The sequence below is a fragment of the Marmota flaviventris genome, chromosome 14 (genome assembly GCF_047511675.1).
Source record: "Marmota flaviventris isolate mMarFla1 chromosome 14, mMarFla1.hap1, whole genome shotgun sequence".
Taxonomy (NCBI): Eukaryota; Metazoa; Chordata; class Mammalia; order Rodentia; family Sciuridae; genus Marmota; species Marmota flaviventris.
The window spans coordinates 84194061-84218277 of NC_092511.1; the positions used below are offsets into that span (position 1 = coordinate 84194061).

Here is a 24217-nt window from a genome sequence, read left to right on the forward strand (position 1 = left end):
GAGGGGTCCTAAGGCGCAGAGTTCCTATCCTCGTGTGCAGCTCTGTCTGGTGACACCAGCCTTCCCTTTCTATTTGCAAGACCTGTGCCACCCCAGGGTGAGGTGCTGAGGTTTGGGGGCACCACTGGGAGACTTCACTGGGGTCGGCTCTGGGACGTGTGTTTCCCAGCCGTAGGCAAGACGGGAAGGGACATCTGGAAAAGAGCACGATTTCTGTGACAGCGCAAGGGTGGTGACTCACATCTCCATCTTTTGACAAAACAAAGGGGTCATTCTTGGCTGCTACAGGATGGACAGAGACCTGAAGACAGATATTCATCCAGGGACTTTCCCGCTCCTTTGATGGGACGTCTGTAAAGAGGGAGGTGAAGTCTTCGGTGTCTCTCTGGGTTTTCCTCATCGTCATCAACTTTTTCAGTGTCCACTGAAGGAAAGCCCGCCATGTCAGGACGAGGTCCACAAGGCAGCCTGCAGGGCAGGAGTGGGCTGGGGGGGGGTCCTCCTCCACCCCAGGAAACACCTCGCTGTCCCTGAGACTGTCCCCGTGGCCTGCGTCCCGTTGTCATCCCTGGGATGGCGTGTGGAAGTGGGCCTTTGCTCTACATGTCGTCCCCGGGTCTACTTTCTTTGGAGTAGATGTCAGGTTGGGAAGCGAGAGGGTCTGGGAGGTGGGCAGGAGGTAAACAGAGTGGAATCTTCAGACTTCTAGGCTGGAAGTCAGCAAAACAAGACGTGATGGTAGGAGGGTGACATCTCAACCAAGTAGAGACTGCAGATCAATCTGACAACCTCTGACATCTCTAAATGTCAAACCCGCGGCACATCAGAGATGACATCGTGCCCGGTTGGACTCCCTGTCAAACAGGCTTCATGTAAATACATTTTCGTGAAACCACAAGTTGCTCCTCTCAGTTTTGTTTTCAGCTGTCTTTGATAAAGAGATTGATTGGCATCTCCGGCGATTCAGCAGGCTTCAGGCCAACATGGACAGGGCCCAGGTGACTGTCCCAGGCACACTCTTCTCTGCATGGTCTGGGTGTATCCACGGGCCTTTGACCTGTGCTAATGGTCCCTTCCAGAAAATCACTGAGCTGTGCTCTGAGCTCATGGCCCAAATCATCCTGTTCTCGGTGGGACAGACCCAGCCCTCTGCAGCAGGGGAACTGCGGGTGGAGTCCAGCTATAGCACCGTGTGCCTTCCTGAGCTCACTCAGGTCAATTAGTGTTAAATAAACTGCAAACTTCTTAGGCTTGCTGTGTCTTTAATTTTATAACCAGAAATCCATTTTGTTTTTTCCTCTGTAAAAAAAGAGAAAATGAAATGTGAAAAACTCACATGCCCAAGGCAGGAATTCTGAGTTTCTGGGTTTCTCTGTTTGATTTAAAAAAAAAAAAAAATTTTTTTTTTCCTCTCAGTTGAAGTTATTTCTAGATTCTAGAAAATTATTCCTGACTTAAAAAAAAAAAATACTTGGTATTGTGATTTCATAGTGGAGCCAGCCCTAAGCCCTAAAGTCAGATTTGCTTTAACAAAATTGTTGCCTTCTTTTCAAACATGATAGATTGGCTTCAAATAAAAAAAAATTAAATGGTGGGGAAGCTACATTTTACTTACACTTTCTGCCTCTAAATAGAACAGAGGTTTTAAAAATCTTGGTGATAACAAATGCATTTTGTGGAGAAGAGAAAGAATAAATCAGCTAGTTTTCATGTGAAGTAATTGTGCTGAAAGGATTGATTTTTAATATAGGAGGTTTTACATTTTGACTCATACACTTGTTAAAAAAAAAAAAGTAGGATTTTTAAAAAAGCTTTTGTTTATTGAGTGAAAACTTTAGTGCTGCGCTACCCTGCTCTTAAGAAATTCCCGGGTGTCAGAGACCATCGAGGGTGAACTTGAACTTGTTTGGTGAGCACATGTTGTGGTGAAGTAAAGTTCAGATGACAACGGTTCTGAAGAAAGCGATTGAAGACTGTGTCCTGTTTCACTCTTTCCAGATGACTAAAGTCACCCTCATCTCCCAAGCCTCGCTTCGGGGGACGGGGATCTGTGTGGTTTTATAAGAGTGACATCTGTTAGCTCAGGACAGGCTTTTTCTGAATGTGAAGTTCAGTTTTGCTGGACCAGCCTGAGAATGGCATTGGAGGGTAAAATCCCCTTACAGAAAATGTCAGACAGGAGCAGAGGAAGGGGACCCCCGCGTCCTCTTCTGGGTGTCATCTTTGGTTGACCCTGTTCTCTCAGGGTTCCCTCTGTTTTTAAATGCTGCTGTCTTGCCTGAGCCAGGCTGCTTGCTTCAAAGCATCAGAACAGCCTCGTGATGTCGAGAGCTACAGAAAGGAGAAAGATAAAGTGTCAATTCTGAATCCCGTGTGGGTGAAGCAGCCTCACGCTCTGCCTCTGGCTGCCCAGATGCTCCCTCGATGGGAATTCACCAGAAACACCACCGACCTTTCTCTGAGGCTCTTTGAAGCTGACCACGAATGTCTCTCCCTTTCTTAATGATCTGAAATTCCTCAGGCTCAGTTTTCTGTCAATTCATAGGTATTTTTCCAGTGATCTTCCTAAACTTTGTTATTTGTTTTTTTTTTTTTTTTTTTTTGGTCCTTTTGGCCATTTATTTGCTGGTGACACAAGTTTAGGAAGAAATCTACTTTCAGAAGAAACGATCATTTCTTGTTCTCTGTGGGTGTTTCCTTTCTTTACTACTTAAAAAGTGCTCCATTAGGACTAGATCAGGAGGGTCCACACGGGCAGAGGACCTCGGGAGCAAGAGGCAACTAAGTTTTGAATGGTTTGAAGTCAGACAGCTACTGTGCTGACTTGACTGGTGTTTTTTCAAAGTGTTCCTCAATTTAATTAGCCTAGCACCGAGCAGGAGTGTTTTTAAAATAGATGTGGAAGACGGTTCAGCTTTTCTAAATGGAAACAGCCGGGGCAAATGCTCCAAGGTCTGCTGCCTGAAAAAAATCTAGAAGGGTCCACAGGCTGCTGTGAACAGTCCTATCTCTTTATGGAGAGTTGTTTGGGCTTTTTAGAAACTCATTAATTTGATTGTAAGTGCCTCGGTGTTATCAGGAAAAGAAGCTTTAGAAAATGGTTTCAGAATGTGTCATTTTCTCCTTGGTTTAATCTGAGACGGTGTGTGGGCATGCTGGTATTTTAAAAGGCTAAAAATGTTGTACTTCTTGCTGTACCTTCCAGTGGGAGGGAGGGCTACAGCCGGGGGTTTTCTTCAGCCTCTGCCTGAAATTCTGCTTTGCCTCTGAGGAGTTGTTCTTGAAGTTTTAGGAGAGAATCTCTCATTTTTTTTTTTCCATTTTTAATTTGTTATTGTAATCAAGCAAGACAGATTTTCAAAAAACCACACCAGCTCTCCATCATTTTTGATCTTCCTATTTTAACGCTTTATAAAATAAAACGCCGAATTTTCATCTTAACTAAGTTTCATTATTATATTTTTTTTTAAAGAAATGATTTGCGGTGTAAGACTCCTATTTGGTTTCAATATTAACATATAGCATGAACTACGTGGGTGTTATTATTTTCAGTAGTAAATGACTGCTTCACCGATGAGTTTAGTTTAATTCAATCGACTCCTGTGGGATCTTGATCTTCAAACGTTATTTGGTGTGTGCGATTTTTTTGTCAATTAACTGTGATGTAGAGTTTCATGGTGCCGTGGTGGTGACGATCAGGGAGGATCATGTAGTTGGTTTCAAAACCAATTGTTGGTTAATTATTAATTATTCTTTTTCCAGGAGTGATTAGTTAGGTTGCTAAAGAATTTGAATTTATTAGAATTCTGTTTTTCTATATATGTACATATATGTGAGTGTAAATATTTTAATATTATTATTATTATTATTATTATTTTCATTTTAACCTTAAAAGGGGTTAATCTGTTGAGAAGAGGCACCTTCTCTGTGTGCCTGTGGCTTGTTCATTTTCTCATAAACTGTATTTGGTAGCTCAAATGTTGAAAGCAGTTTTTGGGAACAAAATGTCTGCTTACACCATGACAAAACTGGCCACAATTTGCCGATTGGGTTGATAACAAAAGCCAGCAACACAAAATAGGTAGAAAAACAGTTTGTTCGATGATGTGAGACCACTGGAGGTCTTTTTTTTTTGCATGTTATATTTTTTTTTTCATTCTGGTGTTGATGTTGTGATGGAAATACATGAAGAGGCGTCTGTGCTCCCCGGGAGGCTCATTAACCATTTCATCTTTGGATGGCTTTTAAGACTTCAGAAAGCAGTCTGCCCACCTGGCCTCTGAGGCACACGGGAGCTAAAAGCCACCTGGGCACCTGAAGCCTGGGGTTTCTTCCCGGCTTTACCTGTCTATCAAAACTCCTCACTTGATCTTTGAAAGCAGAATTTAAATTCCCTCTTCCTCCCCAAGACTCCCCCACTGAATTAATGGCTGTTGGTGCACTTCTCCAAGTGTAAAGCAAAATTTTCAGTTTGAGGTTTTTTTTCTTTTTTTAAATTAAAAAAAAAAACCTTCTCGTCTGGGAATACAGTTGACGAAAATTTCAACAACTAAAATTAGACATCGACTTTCATATCTGGACAGACTGTAAACAAATGTGAATGTTCCACACGAGACTTTGCATCTTGTTAAAATGATGGGGGTTCAAGGCAGACTCGGGTCTTGTTTTTGCCTTCTCATGCTTTGTGTGTGTACGTGTGCGTGTGTGTGTGTGTGTGTGTGTACTCGCGCACGTGTATGAGGGTCTTATTTTGTTCGCCTTCAAAATCAGATACTCCAGGACAAAACTTAGGATGGGGTTGATGTTTCTACTTATCTAATCTTTGTTTTCACAAATAAATACAAATAACTCAAACTGAAACTTGATGGCTTTGGTGATAATAAATTAGCAGCCACGGGGAAATTTTCTTCATTTTAATGTTTCTTTCACAACCCACATTTAGTTTCGGTAGGAAAATTATTAACCTTTTCGACAGAGGCTGAAACACGGGTGCAGGACTGGCTGTAGAAGGGTTGGCAGGTTGGGTTCTGTTTTGAGAGGCTGCCGTACACAGCTTTTTTCTCTTTCTGTCTCTTGCTTCTCTTTTCTTTCTTGAGTAATTGCTTTCTTTGACAGCGATGGCCATGACTTAAAAAATTCCTCATCTGCTCTCTGTTTCAACGTGGGCATATTTGATGGTGTTTGTCTTTTGGTTTTTTAATGTGGGGACCGAGGATTTCTATTTCCTATTCTCTTCACTGTTTGGATTTGCGAAAGAGGAAGTGTCCTTTGTCTCCCTATTTTTTTCTGCATTCCAGTCCAGGCTGTGAGTCCCCCACCCCCGGTTTTAAAAAGCCCACCCAGCTGCGTTTCATGGAGGGCAGAGGGCTCTTGTCAGCAGCAGCAGCCCCGTGCTCCTGGCTGCCCTGTGCTCCTGGCTGCCCCGGGGGTTGGTCGCATGTCAGGGTCCATCAGACTCAAGCAGGTCTGCCGGTTTAGGCTTGTCCTGAAGGGCCCATGGCCCCAGGCTTGCGTGGAAGGCTTTGGGGTAGGGGGTGGCGCTCCCCTGTCCCAGGGCTGTCCCGTTCTGGAGGGGATGCGAGGGAGAGGGGTCACGATCATGCCAATCCTGAAGCACACACAGGGGCAGAGCCTGGGCAGGAGGGGCAGGAGGGGCTGGAGGTCCAGGAAGGCAGTTTCTGTTTTAGATGTCCACCCAACTGGGCAGCCACACCTGCAGGCCCGGCCGGGGTGCCTCCCTGTGTCAGGCAAGCCTGTGCTCCGTGCACTGGGTCCCCTGCCTGTGGGGCTGTTCCTGCCTTTGCCAAGGTGAGCGTGGAAACTGAGGAAGGCTCATGTCATCCGTGACAGGAGTGTGCCCTGCCAGTGTGTCGCGGGTGTTTTTTTTTTTTTTCTCTTCTTCTTTCTTCTTTTTCTCATACTTCCTGTATGAGGTTAGCTTTTTAAAATGATAAACAAACTATGTTTTTTTCAACTTTTTTTTTTTTTGGCCCAGTTGCTGCCTGTGCTCTTAGGAGCATTTTGTGGGTGTCCTCCCTCTGCATACGGGTGCTGTGTGTGCGGAGCTCAGGGGCTGTGGGCTTTGCACCCCCCTCCCCCATGGCAGCAAGATCCTACCCTCACATGATGCCAGTGGACATCATCGGGGCTCAGGTGTTCTCATGGCCTCATGAGCTGAGGGGGTGAAGCAGTCGGGGGTGAGCCTTGTGAGGCTGGAGGGACCTTTGATCTGGGGGGGCACTAGGGAGCAGGTTTGCCACCCCCTGGGGCTCAGTATCCAGAAAGGAGGTTATCACCCTAGGCCACCCCAAGACTCATTCAAAGTCCTGGAGGCTTCAAGCTGCTGCTGGATCTCCCCTCCCACTCTGGGGACTCTGGAGAGAGCCGTCCAGTTAAGTTTTGCTTACCAGGAACCTAAGCAGTGCAGTCACTGTGGTCAGTAGGGACTGAGCCTAGGGACAGTGGCTACAATGGTCACCTTCCACTCGTAGTGCTTGCCTCTGTCTGACTCACCTGGGGAAGTGGAAACATGCACCTTTGGACCCCACCCCCTCCATTTCCAATGAGAAGACTTAGAGAAGCCTGAGAATCTGCACTGCTCACACGCGCAGGCACCTATGTGCTAGGTGGCACTGAGCCCCGGGTGATGGGGAGGCCCCACGGAGTCTGTGTGTCGTCCACATTCTCCCCAAGGGGTGGATCCCTCCTGTGTCCTCACACAACCTTGGGGGTAAGGCCAGCCTTCCAGAGGCCCTTTGCATTTCTTAGTAACTGTTCACAAGGTCATCTGTAATTTTGGCCTTTTGCTATGTCAACCACACTATATCTGCTGAAATGTCTATGACATTTAGCTCTTTGAAAAATGGGTTTTATGGAGCCAATACAGTGGCCAAGGTGAGGGTCCTCTTCAGGACTAGACCAGAAAATAACCTAGTGAGGGAGGCCCTTGGGTCATGACCTCCATCCATTTCTACCTTGGGTATAAACTGAGGGAGCTGTTAGAGTCTCTCTGTTCCAAGGTCTTCTGCATGGTCCTTGGGGGCCAGCTGTGGCGTCCTCTGTGAGCTCTTGATTACCCCAGGTGGCTGCAGGACTTGGTGACCAGGATGCTGGATTGCAAGATGTGTGTCACCCTTGACCTGCTGGCTGTGGGACTCCTTGTGCCTCAGGATAATCCTGACAGCCCTCTCCTGAGAGAAGACTCCGGGAGGTGGGAGGTGCTCAGTGTGTGGTGGCCAAGGGCACGGGGTGTGTCGGGGCAGCCCTGGATTGAAGCACGCTCTGCTGCCAGGGGCCTGGAAGTCCCTCCACGAGGACACAGTCTGTTTCGGAGCAATGCGTAGGTATGTCATGATGGGGGACACTTTGGAGAAATTGCTTCTCAGGTCAGATCCTTCCAAATGGCTCTGAATCCGCTTGGAGCCATGTGGATGTTGCTCTGGACACAGGATCCCCATCAGGGATATGGGCAATGCTGGTGGCTTGCTTGCTGGCCCTGACATCTCCAGCAGCTCAAAACCCTGGTCACTTGCCCAAAGAGCCATCTTGTCCCTAAAGAGAGTCCATGATGATCAACGACCTTGTTCTGAGAAATAAAAACAGGGGCCTGAGATCCACACACCTTGGTCTCACTGAGCAGGCCCTACCCTCCCACCGACTGCTTGAAATCTCAACAAGCTGACCTGCAGCCCTGCCCCGAACAGCCCGGGAGGCCTCGATGGCCATTTTCCTATGAATTGCTGAGGCCCTTGGTGGCAAGGGGGGTAGGACAAGCTCAGGTGTGTCCTTTGCTGGGGTGGGGGGCCTGGGGGCTCTGGATTGGCCTCTCACAGGTGAGGAACTGGTTTTCACTTCCCCAGGTACTTCCTGGAAGTAGAGGCATGGAGGGGTCAACTCCAGGGACCAAGACCCTGCCCTCTGGTGTGAGGGGGAGTTGGGGTGGGCGTCTGGGCTCCCGTCGCTCGTCCCTCCTTGGACTTCCATGCCAGGACCTTTCCTCTGGTTGCTGACAGGAGCAGAAAGAGCACATTGAGGAGCTGGCTCGGAGCATGCAGAGCTGACCTGGGCTGCGTTTCCGGCCCCTGACGAGGGCTCATATTTAGCGTGGTGTATGGCACCCAGGCTTCCCTCAGGTCTGTGGGCAAGTGGCTTCTGCACCCGCCATGGGGAGCGCTAAGTGGGGGACCTGAGCACCAGAGACCTGCAGGAACAGCAGCGCTGAGCCAAGCTGGGAGGGAGGGTGGCCGGCCTTAGGTATGTGTAACCAGAACCCTTGGGGCCTGTCCCAACTCTGGGAGGTGCTGGAGGTCTCCACCCACCCCAGTGCATAGTGGCAGGTGGAATCCATGTGAGCGATTTCCTTGGAATTGGGGCAAACCGGAAGTAGTCCCCCCTGGGTCCTCCTGGCTCCTTCAGTGACAGGTGGAGCCCTCGTGGAGTCCCCGGGAATTTCATCAATTCATGCAAAATCTCCAGACAAGGGAGAGCAGGCCTCGCATGGCGAGCTGGGTTCCAACTCTTGGCAGGTTGGGCCGCTGTCCCATGGGGACTAGCTGGCAAAAGCCCAGGTGTCCCTTCCAGCATGACCTGGGAAGGCTCCCTATTTTCCCATCTACAGGCCTTGCTTTCTTCACCTGTAAAACTGAGGGTCACCCGGGGACCTTGGGGCCTATGGCCACTCGCTGTGACTTTAATCCATGTGCTCATGGTGGGGTGTGCCCTCTCCAGCTGCCTGGGCTGCGGCAGTTCATGCTGATCCCAGCTGCAGGGGCTGGCTGGGAAGCCTCCCCTCTCAGTGGTGGAACGGGGGGGACCAGGGTCCCCTTCCACCCATGTGGCCACTGGTGCGTCACTTACTTCCCGTTTCTCTTTGCCCACCCAGGAAGGCACTGCTGACAAAATCCTGGGTCCGGATGCCAGTCTGTGAGCCCCACTAGAAATGCTAGCTCACCCGGCTGGGGGTGCGGCCCCCTGAGACAGTGCTGGCCTGACATGTGTGAGGCCCTGGGCTTGATCCCCAGCACAGAGAGGGGGGGGCAAACAGGCTCTCAGGTCATGGGACAGGGGGCCGTTTCCCTGCAGAGTCATCTAGGGTGTTCCTTCCAGAAGGGCCGGCTCCTCAACTGCCCCCAACTGCTCTCCCCATGGCCACTAGAGGCCATAAGTCCTGTAGGAACTGGTGCAGATCCACTGACTCATGTGTACACGACACTGGGGGACACTACGTGAAATTTTGAGAAATAAAAGACTGTCACAAATAGCCACGTGTTGCCGTGACCCCAGGAGAGGCTTTGCTCTCCGCGGCCTGCAGCTCAGGGAGAGGTTCTCCAGGGAGGGGGTGCACCCTGCCCTCTGCACCACACAGCTCGGCCCTGCTGCCAAAGGCCTGGTGCGACGGAGGGCTTGGCCCGCCCTCCCCCAGATGTTTGGAAAGCACACAATGCGCTGATCTGAGCCGCCTCCTTTATTTCCTAACTTCTCACGTCCCTTGTACTAGGCGGCGCATTGTGAATGAATCTCTAGGGGAAGGACCGAGCTTTTCCAAAATCCCACATCCTCCCTCCCACTTTACAGAAAATGTTGTGACATTAATGGAAGGAAATGGGGGAGGGGCGGTCCCCGGGCGTTCACAGTGAACCCTCCTGGCACCTTGGGCAGGCTGCAGGGGGAGGGGACAGCTGAGGAGCCAGGGAAGCTCAGAGTCACGCATCTCTTCTCTGGCCATCCACAGCGCTGGCCAGAGAACATTGCTGGAGAGAGTGGGCTGGCGTGGACTTGGCCACCCTCCCAGGGGAGCCCTGTTGCCAGTCCCCTCCTGGGAAAACTGCTCTCCCGAAATGCGTCTGAGCACAGATCTGGCCTGTGGGGCTACTGTGGGGACCCTGGGGACATGGCACTATCTGCATTTCTGAATGTGCCCTGCTTCTGTCTTTTGGAAATACCCTTTCACTTATTTGAAAGATCTGAAAATGATCTTCTGCAAACAAGGAGGCCGACGGTGCTGGCGGCAAGCGGCGGGGCGGTTATTAATAGAGCCACAGTCTTTGGGGAGCTCAGTCCTTGCAGCCTCTGCAGCCTCCTGAGGAGGAGGGTTTCCGTCTTTCCTTCTCTCCTTACCAGGGCTCCTTGGCTCAAGCCCAGGTAGCTCCTGAGTGTTGGCTGAGGCTCCTGGGAGACTCCCGTCCCCTGAGGTGGGAAGAGGAGAGGTGACACACTGAGTGAGAGTTCTATGTGACCTCTCGGGTGTCTCTGGGCCCCTGGGGAGGGGAGCTCAGTGTGTCACCCGGGCAAACTCCTGGGTGTCTCTGAAGTCCTATGCTACTCTTCAGGCAAATGGAGAGGAGCCTCAGGGTCCCCCGGGGGTGAGACGCAGCTGGAGAATCAGACCTGGCCTCAGCTTTTCAATAAGCAGACAGGATGGTCCTGCGCTAAGCAGTGAGCTTCTGGGGACATTTCTGGTGGCTTCTGAGTTATTTTTAGGTGGACACTGCCTGTCTCCATCACCACCTGCAGCTCTCATTGTCACTGTGTGAATAGATGCTGACCAATTCGACTCCCCAGCTCACCGTGGCATTTACAGTCTCTTCCTTTTGGTTTCCATGGAGTGACTGTCTCTCAGTGTGGTTGGCAGTGACCTGTGTTTTTCATGCATGTTTTTGTTTCAGAATAACTGGGAGACGGAACAGGAAGCTCTATGACACACTTGATCGAAAATGACACAGACTCAGAAAAACCAGGACTCAGCCCCCCAGCGCCTCTGCCTGCTGCCGGCTGGAAGGCAGGACAAGGGGTCTCCTGGGACCGGATTCTAGCTGCTGTGGACGCTCAGGGTTTCCATGTTCACTGGGATGTTTCTGCAATCTTTTGGTCATGGATGGTGCACTCGTGATGTTGTCTTATTTATCTGGCCAGTCTCTTGTGTCTTAATCCCTCTCCTTCATTAAAGCAAAACTAAAGAAAACCAAACTGTTTGCTTATTCGCTGTATGGAAACCCCAGCTGAAGGGGCCGACCCGTGTCCGCTGAGCTTCCCGAAGGCACAGGTGACGCTCGTCTCCACCGCGTGTTCCTTACGATGTTGAGCTTGAACCTCTATTACTCAGCCATGCTTGTCCTACTTCTTAAATCTCTAGAAGGTCTCTCTAGAGTCAGCATGGCCAGGTCGACCTTTGAGAAGAACCCTGGAATCCATCTGGAAATCTCTTGCCTCGCCCACCCTGATTCTGGCTTGCACCTGTGACCCCAAGATCACCAGGAGCCTTTCAGCTGGGGATCTTGGCCTTGTCTGTGTCCCCCTCCCTGCCCCACATCCACTACCCCTTTGCTTATTCATTCCCTAAAGTTTTCTCTGGGGCCTACCGTGTGCCCATTGCTGCCGACAAGGCCCAGGTTGTGGCCAGCTCTGCCCCCACCTCCCAGCGCTGCTCACCTCCTGAGGGGTTTCGCTCAGGGAGCGCCGGACAGATCACCAGGCCTGGCTCACTGAGATGCCCTGATTCCCCAGATCCATGCCTCAGATCTGAGGCCTGGAACTGGCCCCTGAATAGTCCTCAAAGAAACAAGATGGCAGGCCAGCCTCCTCTGCCCCAGGCCACGAGCAGGACAACCCACTTCCCTGAGGATGTGCCGAGAGAGGCCACTTGTTGTCACCTCCCAGGACCGTCTCTTCATCTATAAGCTTAGCAGACGTTCCAGAACAATGCTGAGTGGGTCACTTCTCCGCAAGGCTGCCACGCTGAGCCGTCTGGCCTTCTGACCAGGGTTTGGTGGGCACTGCGAGTCCATCTCTGAGGCTGGTTGACGCTGTGGCCAGGACTGGCCAGTGTCAGCCAGGCTCTCTCCATGACACTGCCCAACAGGAAAGGTGGCCTGCGAATCGATTCGCATCAGAAACCCAAAGTTGCTCAGCTATGTTTTTAAAAAAGTTTATTTGCTTATATTCCTGGAAAATTGTGTTGTGGAGGGACGTGTCCTCAGTGGGGTGTCTCTAGCTGCTACTTCTCAGCAGGACATTAAGAAGGCCAGATAAAGTGACTCTTAAGATCCCACTGGTCGGAGCTTCTTGGTTTTTTTTTTTCTCTACTGGTTTCATGTGACTGGATTCTACTAGAGAGGGAGCAGTGCAGAGGGGTGACATTAGTGTCATGGACCCTGAGTCACCCAGGCCTAGCTGGACTTACACACAAGGGGCTCCCCTGACAGGCACACTTTCTCCCAAGGGGTCACCCCTCTCCCATGTTCCAGAGCAGAACACAACAATATCCTTTGCCCTTTCCCAATCTTACCTGCTAGGGTTACATTGGGCCTTAAAAATATGGAAGTCAAAGGCTTGAGGAGAATCACAAATAACCCCCAGAGTGTTCACAGGCCAATCAGTTCATAGGAGGATAAGAGAAAAAGCAAGAGGGTGGACCGTGCAACTCTAGGTGGTTAGGCAGTAACTCTGCCCCTGGCCAGATAGTAGAATTACTCAGGACTTACAGAAAAACATTTTTAGACCCTCAGGCCCACCTAGACCAATCCCATCAGAATTGGGGATGGGGTCAGATCTCAGTCCTTTTAACAACTTCACGGGCCATTTTGGTGCATAGCTGGAAACACCGGCCCAAGGCTGCCCTGTCCAGTGCAGTAGCCATTAGCCACAGGTGTCCTTTGAACACTTAAAACGTGGCTCCCGTGATCAAAGAGCTAAACTTTTATTTCCTTTTTTTTATTTTGGTTTAATTTAAACTTAAATATCCACATGTGGCTTGGGTCTGCCATGTAGGACAGCTCAGAAAAGAACATATGTATCACGAAAAGAGTAATAAAGAAAGTTCCGTGGGTTCGTGTGGCCTGAGGGGGCCGCCAGACCTTACTGCCGTCTGAACGTGGGAGGCCTGTGGCGTGGCTCTGTTGACTTCAGAGGGACCTGCCCTCCTCTCCTGGGCCTACAGTGTGTTTTGCATCTATATTTTGCACGGGGGCTGTGTACCAGCAAGGCCAATATGCTTTCAAAGCACTGAGCCGTACGAGGAAAAGAATTGAGAATCAATCTCGACCCAGGTGCAAGGCCCAGACCCGACACCCTTTGTGTCCCCTCTGTCAGTTTGCTGTGTCTGCCTCTTTGGAGACCCAGCCTGGGAAGGGAGCTTTTCTGCTATGGGATGACTCTATTCCAAGAATCTGGGACAGTACCCGAAGAACTTTTGGGAAAACCAGGGACTAGATGTGTCACCCAGGAGAGGAGTCATGGTTTCGAGATGGGCTCAGGGAGGTGGCTCAGCAAGCTCCACCAGTTTGGGGTTACAGGTGAAGAAATAGAAGTCAAAGCTGAATCATTTTCTGCTTATCACTCAGAGAGTGTCAGATTTTCTTTTTCTTTCTTTTTTTTTTTTTTGTTGGAGGGAAAGCACCTGGACGACGAAAAGAGTCATACTATTTTGAATTTCAGAGCTTTCCCTTTTTGAGAGCACCTCACCCTCTTGGGCTTGTTTGGTCCTCATAACAAGCCTCTTAAGACAAGCAGGAAAGGGGCCTTTGGTGGCCAGCACCCCGAGAAGGAGCTCGACACCGTGGTAGGATGGAAGGGAGCAGGTTTGGTTGTCCGATCCCAGGCTGCACACGTGAGCTTAGGTTGTGTAACTCAAAACAAATGTACGGATTACACAGATTTTTAAAAAATTTTTAATTTACAGTGGGTTGTGTTTCTGAAGGAAAACAGCACTCTGCACTTGTTCTATTGGGTTGCATACCAGGTTCCTAATCCTCCAGGCGGGATTCTCTGGGGACATTCCTTCCTCGGAGGCTCCAGGGACCTACAGATTTGGTAAATATGCCTTCAGTGTCTTTCTGCAAGTTATTTAAAAAATGGCAGCCAGGACAGGGCCCTGTGGGTCTCCACGAGACTCATTCCTCCCTCCTACCAGGCACAGACAGCATGACACCCTTCCCTTGGGGGTCTTCAACCTTTTCCCACGTAGAGTAGTAGCAGAGAGTGCTGTCAAACCACACCTCCAGGGGACAGCAACTGCTTATTGGTCTGACCAGCTGAGACCTCATGGTGGCCCCAGCAACCAGGGCCGTCTCAGGGCTGATGTGGGAGTAAGGGTGGCAGGATGGATCTGATGCCACCAGCTGACCCCTGAGGATGGCTGTCCTGCCCGTGTGACCCCTCCTAGCCACACCATCATTGGGGCCATTGTGTGCACCCACACACATACAGGACACGAGAGGTTGTCAAATGCTCTACTGAAAGCAAGCCACCCTTTCTGGGGCATTCCCCCACTCGGCTGTGCTGGGGAGGCTCGTCAAAACAGGAAATGAGGTTAGCATGGAATGACTTTCTCTCAGAGAACTTGGTTGCCTCCTAGAGACCACCTCTAGCTTCCCAAAAGGCCGTGGGCCTTGCTCCGAGCCTCCCCTGGGCTTTCCTGGCCAGGCGAGGGCATCTGCTCCTCTGTGATGCTCGGGGCGGCCCCTTGGGAAAACAGTGGGAGGTCTCCTGGCTCCAGCCCCCGGCCCCCTCCCTGGCAGGCCAGCGTCCCTGAGCCGTGGGCATGTGGGCCTGAAGTGAGACGGCACATTCTCCAGCCACAGCTGGGTGCACACACCCGGCGCCAGGCTTACACCTGGACTCCCGGGTTTCAGGTGGCTCCTTCCCTCAGGGAGTTGATGGATCCAGCACGTTCCCACGTTATCAGGGAGGTGGTAAGAGAAGGCTGAGCCAGAGAGGTGACGCTTCGTGGGAGCCACCCACTGTCCTTCCGGCTCCACAGAGGACCTTTGGCTCAGAATGTGCCAAGAGTGGAGTAACCGGGCCTGGTGGCATTCGAGTGAGCCCCACACGGTGCCCTAGCCATGGAAAGAGCGACATCATCTCCCCCCTGCGGGGGCCTTCCCACCAGCAGCCCTGGTGGAGGTGTCTCGACTCAGTTGTCCTTTCCTTAGTGCTGAAGTGCTTTGAGCCACACTTCCCTTCATGGGGGAGAAAGGAGTCAACCTGAGGGAAGGTCTGGCCTGACCTCAATACTGGGCTGGACACTTGTCTCCAAGCACCAGGCTCAGTTGACTTTTTGGAAATGCATCTGCCCGGGCCCTGTGCTCTCACCATTGGGATCCGGATCTGCTCCTTTTCCCCACACGATGCAGCAGGACCTCAGAGGCCAGCCTGAGCGACGGCTGCAGTGGGTCAAGTCCTGCTCCTCTCCTTCATCCCAGGGCCTGGCCGTCCTCTCCCCAGGTCTAGGGGCGCCATGTTTTTGGTGATGCATGCGCCTTCCTAACACCCCGGCTCCCTGGTGAGCCTCAGTTTGCTCTGGACCAGCTTTTGGTGGCTTGTAACTGCCAACCCCACAGCAGGACCCAGGGGCAGGGTTAGTGTCCTTTTGTTAGGTCAAGAAAACTGAGTTTTGGTGAGACCCCAGGTCATAACACTTGTGACATGGTGCCTCCTGGGTTTAGATCCAGAGGAACCCAGCCCCACGCCTCTCGTCATTATGTTGTCTCTGTACTTCGTAAAGGAAAACCCATTTTCCCTTAGAAAGGGCTGTGAGTGCTAAGTGACATTGGGAAGGGACTGTGTCACTGGGGTCAGGGGCAGGCAGACCTGGGCTCTGCAGGCCACCTGGGTCAGAAAGGCAGCAAGGGGCTGGCCCTCCCACTGCCACCAGAAGCTGCACTTCCACAGATCCTGGGGGACTTTGAGGGCACGCAGGTGCGAGGTCTGCTCCTTACTCTGGGCACTGTGTGGGTGACAGAGAAGTGGGTTCTGCCCTCGTTCTTCCCAGGAGCTGGTCAGGGGGTGGGACAACCAGGCAGATGGAGGCTCCTGGGGTCCAGTGGGCAGCCCTGGCCCCTCAGCTCCTCAGGGAGGGGGAAGGGCCAGGAAGCCATGGAAAGAGCAGCGTAGAGCAGGCCATCACTGTCATGGGGGCGGGGAGGAAGGAGAAGGGGGACACCGTCCAGGTGGCTGCTCCCCCTCTGACCCTCGCCCCACTCCTCCTCCCTTCTTCCAGGTGCAGGGCACAGCTCTGGAATCACTGTCCCCGGTCCCTTTGGCAAGGTGGCCAGGGACCCTGGTTTGCTGAGGATGGCCTCTTCATGGCGGCTAGACATTGACCTAGGGCCATGCCTCACTTCCTATGTCCCTGTCGTGCTCAGAGACGTCCTGGTGTGGACGCTTGGGTCCCCTCTTTGGGCCCCACATCGGCTTTGCTGTGCCATCAGGAGCTGGATCTGCAAACACCAGCTCCTAACTCGGGGAAGTGAGCCCGGCAGCCCCCGCAGTTCTGGCAGGGCCACCTCAGAAGACGCAGGGTGGACGATGGGGAGGGACAGTGTATGCACTCGGCACCTGGGTGAAGGCCCGTGGTCATGCAGGTATACATGCACGTGTGACATGGGTGTGTTGCATGTGGGGACATGGGGTGTTTGGATGGGGTGCCTGTGTGCCTACGGGGTGGCACACTGTGAGGGGGTGTGCACTGCCTGTGTGTCTTGTGTGTGGTGTGGTGTGGTTGTGCAAGGGGGACGTGAGTGGGTGTTGTGGTACAAGGGTCTGTGGCACAGGTGGGCGTGTGGGCCTGGTGGGTGTGTGCAGGACTGTGCCCATGTGATGTGGGTGTGGAGTGGCCCTTGGCTGTGGGAGTCACATGACGCCTCGTGTGCTTCCTGGGCCAGGGAGGGGCAGAGGCACAGGCCACCTGTCTCCCCAGGTCTCTGCTTGACACTGCCTACAGGGAACGCCTCCCAGGCCTGCTAGCCCATGGGCACAGAGGCCCTGCTGAGTGCAGAGCCAGACACCCAGGCCTGGAGGCGAGGTGGGTGGGTGGGGCTTCCCCAGGTTGGGCCTAGCACCTTGCTGGGCCCCAGGAAGGCTGTATCCAGGTCACCACCTGGAGCCCCTTCCTCCTGCCCTGCTTAGTGACACAAGGCCCCTGTGGATGCTTCTGGCTCCAACTTCCTGTATAGCAGCCAAGATGGAGCCGGGAGCTCCCTCCTCCTGCCTCTTGGGTCACTGGCCTTCCTAAATTGCTTTCTCCTGGAGATAGGGCAGAAGAGACCAGGGCCTAGCTGGTGGAAGTTATGACACGAGGAAGCTGTCCCCCAGAAGGAGGGCCCCTGCCAGCTCAGTCTTGGTCTCTCCTGCTGTGTCCCCCTGAGAAAGCACATTGGGCTTCCCTCCGTCATGGCCCCGCCTCGGACATCACTCTGCTGCTGATGGGTGGAGGGTGGCTAACCCACCCCCAGGGCCAGAGGCATCCTGCCCTCTGTTCACTCAACCCCCAGCCCTGCCACCCACCGTCACCTCCCTGGAAGGGCTTTGCTCTTGGCTGAGGACCACCCAACTGTCACAGTCACTCTCCCAGAGGCAACAACGGCCCAGGAACGTTTTTCTGAAGACATGGTGGGAGCTGGGGCCCCTCTCTCAGGGTTGTGGAGAAGGAGACGTGATAAGTTACAGGAGTTGGTCACAATGGGTCCCTGATCTGGTCTGCATGGCCTCCCCTGAGTCGCTCCAAGTCTCTGTTTTCCAAATCCACAAACTGGAGAGAACACGGCCTCCCCCTCGGGCATGAGGGAGGCTGCTTGGTCTAATACCTGGCGGCCATTCTACACAGCATCCTAGTTCATAAAGACTGAGTGTGTATTAAACTATAAATATGTCAGAGAGGAGCATAGCCATGCCACCAGAGGACACTCCCAAGGGTCCTTATGACCTTCGCCATGAAATGAAAACTATCACAAGGAGGAAAAGGGGATCTAGAGAGAAGGGATAGCAGAGGTCTCAGAAGAAAGAAGGCAGGAAGGGTCAGAGAGCGAGAGAACCGAGGGACGCAGGGCCAGCCTGCCAGACTGCTGCTTCCCCTGTCTGTGACAGCAGGACACCCAGGACCCGCTCCTCATCTGCAGAGCCAGACATGGTATAGGAACAGTGATTTGCTTTAATGTAAATATTTTGACGTATTTCTTTTCCTGAACTTTTAACCTTGATGGTAAACAGGGCACATACAGTAAATGAATTGTTTTTCTGAGAACTGACTTTTGAGGAAATAGGAAAAAAAAAAAAGAAAGATTTTTATTAGCTAATTATCAGTCTAGCATGTGATTGAAAACCTTCTTATTGTGCTTCTTAAGCCTGCTTCAGGAGATTTTGGGCCACTAAAAGAGAGCCTTAGTTTAATGTATGGAAATCAAAACCATGACTATGTATTTGAGCCCAGATTCAGAGAGCAAACCTGCAGACAGAAGGGAAGTCTCCTGCCAGGTCCCTGAGACAGCAAACCATACAAGACTCCAGGTCCCAGTTTGCTGCCTGTAGAGACTCTATTCCTTCCTGGTTCCTGTCCTACCCTGACCACTTTGTTTCATGCTTATCCATTAGAGCAGGTTTTACGATAGAAGAAGGAATGTTAAGGTCCACTCTTAATGTCCAAGGGGCTGCCTTCCTTCTCCCGGCAGAAGGCCGACTGGGCCAACCTTCTTCAGAGACCCTGTCTGTGCCAATCCATTGCATAAAATTATTTTGTGAACCCGGCTGCAGTGGTGCCCACCTGTAACCCCAGGGGCTCGAGAGGCTGAGGCAGGAGGATTGCAAGTTCAAAGCCAGCCTCAGCAACTTAGCAAGGTGCTAGGTAACTCAGTGAGGCCCTAAGCAACTTAGTGAGACTCTGTTTCTAAATAAAATATTGAAAAGGGCTGAGGATGTGGCCGAGTGGTTAAACACCCCTAGGTTCAATCTCTCGTACCAAAAAAAAAAAAAAGGTTATTTTGTGACAATGACAGGAACCACACCAACTTGAGTCCCACTACTGACGGTTCCATTGAGAGTCTCCCTTCACCTCTGTCCTGTAATTTCTCTGTTACCTGAAGATCTGCTGCCTTGGTGTTAGATCTCTCATGTACTTTGAAATACCTACAGGGATGAAGACACCTCGGATCCCATGTCCTGTGAAGCCCCACTGTAACAGAGCAATGCGGGGCCGGAAGGGCCCACGAGGCCAACAGCGACCTGGCCTCAGGACAAGTCTTCACCGGGTCTCCCAGGGCTTCTGCGTCTAGCAGAGCCAGTCCTTTAAAGCTAAGCCAAGGACACTGGGATAAGTATCCCAGGTCTTCCAAGATGCGTGGCAATGCCAACGAGGCTTCTAGGCAAGATTTTCCTTGCAGTCTTAGAACAGGGAGGAAGGTCGCAGGAAAAATGAAATGACCCACAGGACCTTTGTTAAAGGACGGGATTGGGATAGACCACAGAATGAGTTAAGACGGGCAGCTCCTAGGAAGTCAGTCCCCAGCTCTCCCAGTCTCCATCCTTCTCTCCTCCACTTCCTTTCAGAGTAAATTAGAGAATCAGCTAAAATCCAAGTCAAGTGTGTGGTATATTTATCTGATTGACCTCCTTCTCCTCATCATATCTTATCTTCACTTGTAAATTATTAGCATCCTCCTCCTGGTCTCCAGGCACGTTATTCGCACGATTTCTTTAAATGTTAGTCAGTCTCTCTCTCTCTCTCTCTCTCTCTCTCTCTCTCTCTCTCTCACACACACACACACACACACACACACACCTACACACACATACACCCCTGCCCTGCAGAAACCATAGCTACTGTGAACAGTTCATCCTCTGTCATTCACTGGGAGCTTTGGTCTAGGAAGCCGCTTCTGGTGCTACTGGTGACCACGTCCACACCACGCAAGGAGCCACTCTCCCCTGCAATATAACAAGACATCAGGCAAATCCTAAAGAATGAAATTGTGGGAAGCTGAGGCAGGAGAATGGCAAGTTTATGGCCAGCCTCTACAACTTAGAGAGGTCCTAAGCAATGTAGGGAGACCCTATGTCAAAAAATAAAAAGGGGCTGGGATGTGGCTCAATAGGTAATCAATGGTTTAGTGTGCGCGAGTTCAATCCCTGATACAGGGAAAAAAAAAAAAGAACTGGGTATAGATCAATGGTAAAGCATCTCTGGATTCATTCCCTGGTACAAAAAAAAAAAAAAAGAAACTTCATTTATTTTTCTACCTGTGTCCCTTCTAGTTGATAAACATTCTCGGTAGTGTTCCAACTGGTAAGTCCGGGCATCTATAAGGCTCTGTGAATCAAGTATTTTTGAGATCTATTAGGAAAAGGTGGGTTTGTTTCACCCGGAGGCTCATCATGTTACTGCAAACAACCTGAGTGGTTGGTATGATCATCTCCGATTGATCACCAATACCCCAGGCCCAAGGTGAAGTTCTGCAGCCAGAAACTAGATCAATCGGAATGCAAGCCCCCTCCCCACTGCCTCCAGGACCCCTGGGCCAAGGTGAGAAGGTGGGCCCAGCCCAGTACTTCCAGGTCCCCACGCTCTGTGCCTGCCTGTCACACGTACCCCAGCAGCGTGAGAGCTCCTTACTCTGCATCTTGAAGGAACCCTCTTCCAGAAAGACCTTCCCCTCTGGGCGGCAAGACCCAGTGACAGGCTGGTGGCCCTCCCTCCACTGCGTGAGACCTGAAGGAAATGTGACCTGGACTGGTGGAGGCAGACGTGTCTCTCCTATTTTCTGCCGGGTTTTTTTTTTTGTTGTTGTTGTTTTTTACTTAAAGGAGGTGAGGAACCCTGGAAAACGGGGAATCCCACTTTTCTGAAGTCATCAGCCATCAATTCTCAGAACTGTAACCACAAATCACCCGAAAGCAAAACCCTGGAGAGAAGGCATGGAGGTGGGCTGGGAATTCTGTGTGTCCCCTGAGCAAGTGCCCCTGACTCATGCCACGCTGTTGGAGAGCGCGGCCATGACCCACTGTGTCCCGGACGCAGTCTGAGCTGTGTGCTTCTCTCCTTCCACAGATGGCAGAATCGGGGAGACCAAATGCAGCACGAAGAATTGTTTCAAAAACGCTTGCACCCTCTCACAAAAATGGGGAACTCGATCCCTGTGGGTCGGCTCTGTGTTTTGAAAAAAGGAAAGTAGGGGTCATTCTTCGCCCTGAAAGTTCCCACTCATTGTTGAGTGAACATCATAAATCCATCTCAGAGACAGGCTGCTGGACTCAAATTACCTCCTGCTACAACTGTAGCTTCAAGTTCTAATGCTCAACATGAATAACATTGTCCCCCTCACAGGTCTGATTAATGAGACATTTTGCCAACTTCGGGGTGGAAGATCGGCTCCCAGCCCCTCCCTCTCCCCCCTGTGACTGGGTAACCATTTCAGCAATTCCCCCCCATTAAGTCCTACAGGGCAGCCGAGTGCCACAAAAACTAAAGGATATGGGACAGACACCAGGGTCTCTCTGGGCAGCCCTTACCAGCTGACAGAGGGCAGGTTTGCTCGGGTCTGCCCCAAGAAATTCAGAACATTCCACGCACACTGTGCCATTTGCCTGTGGCCATGTGGAGCCTGCAGGTCACTCCTATAGGACCATCTGCTTCCCCCGGTAGTTGCATGTGCCCTACTTGCCTGCAAAGTGACCAAGGCCACATTTGAAAGTGTGGTAGAAAGTCACATTCAAGAGGTGACCCAAATAAGCATTTCACACCCAACCAGAGAAGAGTGGGGATTTTGTCTGATCTAGAAAGTGTCTGCTTCCACATAATTCCTGGAAGGAGCACTGATCACATGGGAGGAGCCCCACCGGGAGCCGTGGGGGTGAGGGGGGGGACCCCAGGGCTTGCTGAGTCTGCCCTACAGACATGCTCTCATTTGCCATCCTCCTGAGCAGTCAAGGACATCATCTCTGGGTTTCCCATATGATCGAGCCGTGGCTTATGGGCTGGTGGCACAGCCAGGATCTGCGCTCTGGTCTCAAGTGTGAAAGTCGCACTCACCCTCTCGCCCTGTGCCTTCCTTCTCCACACCTGCATGTGCGCACACACCCCCTACTCCCTCGTGGGCATCAGTTACATCAGCGTGGACACATCCCCAGCATGACCTGGATCTGTCCAGATTTGACGGATTGAGAAGCTACGTTTTCCATGCAATTGAGGCTTTATATAATTATTATTTCAGGTGAGTTTGATTTGCTTTTACACCAGGGTTCAGTAAGCATCTTTCTCAAGGCCACATGGTGCATATGCAGACTTTGCAGCCCCTACGGTCTCTGTGACCGTCACTCAGCTCCGCCACTGCAGCACAGAGCTGGCCATAGGCAAGACGTGCAGGAAGGAGAGTGGCTGTGTTCCAGTAAAACTTTATTTAAAAAACTGAGCGGCAGCCAGGTTTGGCCTCAGACCATAGTTTGGGACCCCAGGGCTTTCAACCCATCAAGTGTCATAGTCTGGTGTTTCAGACACTGGGTCTGTCCCGGCGGTGGCTGGGGCTAGCACCCTTGCCATCAGGGTGTGGGAGTTGCCACTGCTTAGGAAGCACTGGACGAGGAATGAGGTGGCTCTCAGCAGGGGAGGCCGGTCCATCGGAGCTGCTGGTGGGGAGTCCTTTGTGTGTGGGGACATCTGCCCAGGAGCCTTCCTTGGGAAGCCCTTGATCACACCATCGTCTTCCTTTTCTCTGCCCTCTCCACCTGTTCCCACTCAAAGGGACCCACCTGAGTTGTTTTGACCCACACAGTGTCCTATTCACCCTCCGAGCCACACCGTGGCCTCATTGGGTCATCTGCGTGGCCGTTTGGAAGGTGTGGGTAGGGCAGGGCTGCAGGGGGCTCAGTGTGTCTCCTTCCTCTTCAACCCTGCCACTGCCACCGCGCTCTGGAAGGTGCTTCTGGCCCCTTAGACCCTCCCAAACCTCACAAGGCCGCGGCTCCCGGCTTGAGAGACTGTTGGGAAGACCTGGCTCAGGAGAACATGGGCCACACTTCAGGAGGCTGAGCCAGGTGCAGCAGGCTGGGCCAGGGATGTGCTGCCACGGCCGTGAGCCGTGACCACAGGATGTCCATGCCTGGAAGGTCAGCAGCCCCAGGGCCCCAAGTCCTCCGTGAGAAGGCAGGCTTGGCGACGCAGGGTCTCTGCTTTAGTGGAGACCGATCATTGCAGCGGCTTTGCCTGAGACCTGCCTCTTGCAGACTTTAGTTCTTTGCAGTAGAGAAATGCTGATCCCGCCTGCATCAGCCTCGGAACTTTGGGAAGAAGGCTGAGGTGTCGTCTGGGCAAGGCGCCAGGGCAGCTGGGATCTTCTGGGCTCTTCTGGGGGGAAAGGCACCAGGCAAAAGTGTGGGATTGACCACAGGACATGCTTCTCTAAGTGCAGGCCTCAGTGCCCCTCAGCCTGCCCTCCTGGGGAGCAGTGAGCAGGGGTGAGCTGAAGCCATGGGCACAGTCTGCAAGGACCCAGAGCAGACGGCCCTGGGCAGCTGGCAGAGCTGGGCAGCCATCTGGGTGCCCATGAGCCTTATTGATAAGGAGTCTGTTTTTTCTTCCTGTAGCTGACAGCTGCTCTCCAAAGACAGAGAGAGTCGGGGAAACCAGGGTCAGGATCTCGGACCAGGCCTGCTCCGTTCCACCAATATGGCGAGGGTCAGAAAACAAGGCCAGGCTTGCTGTGTGCATGTGAGTATGTGTGTATATGTGTATGTGTGAGCATGTGTGTGTATGTGTATATGTGGTGTGTGTATATGTGTATGTATGTGTGTGGTGTGTGTACTTGAGTGTGCACGTGTATGTGTATGTATGTGTATATATGTGTATATGTGTGTATGTGTGTGTATATGAATGTATGGTGTATGCACGTGAGTGTGCATGTGTATGTACGTGTGTATGTGTGCATATGTATGTGTATGTGTGCGTTTGTGTGTGTATATGTGTGTGAGTATGTGTATATGTGTGTGCGTGTGTGCATGTGAGTGTGTGTGCATGTGAGTGTGTGTATGTGTGTGCGAGTGTGTATGTGTGCACGTGTGAGTGTGTGCATGTGAATGTGTGTATGTGTGTGCGAGTGTGTGTATGTACATGTGTGCGTGTGTGTGCATATGTGTGTGCATGTGTGTGTGTGTATATATGGCTCCCAGGAGTGATGACCAGGAAAACCCCCCTAAAGGGAATGAAAACCACAGGAGGGAGTGAGAAACGAGCAGCCCCCCGGAATCCCTGACAGCACTGTTTGCCCCGAGGCTGCTTCTGGTCAGCAAGGCTTGTCCATGCGCCAGGATGTGCCAGCTGCCCGTTCCCTGTCACTGAGTTCCCCTCCTTCTTGTTCTGGTCTCCCAAGGAGCCACTATGGAAGCACTAGCAGGGTCCTGTGGGAGACCCCCAGACCTCCAGTCCCCACCCCAGGGTGGAGGACCCTCTTGCGACCCCTCC

The 24217-nt window shown here is 51.9% G+C and overlaps 1 long non-coding RNA gene across 1 annotated transcript in view; it reads left to right on the forward strand.

The window, feature by feature from the left end:
• Positions 1–10965, forward strand: part of LOC114105528 (uncharacterized) — a 48262-nt gene extending 37297 nt beyond the window's left edge. The window contains exon 2 of the long non-coding RNA XR_003585019.3: positions 10665–10965. This is a non-coding gene — a long non-coding RNA (uncharacterized lncRNA). The remainder of the gene's footprint in view (positions 1–10664) is intronic.
• The last annotated feature ends 13252 nt before the right edge of the window (positions 10966–24217 follow it).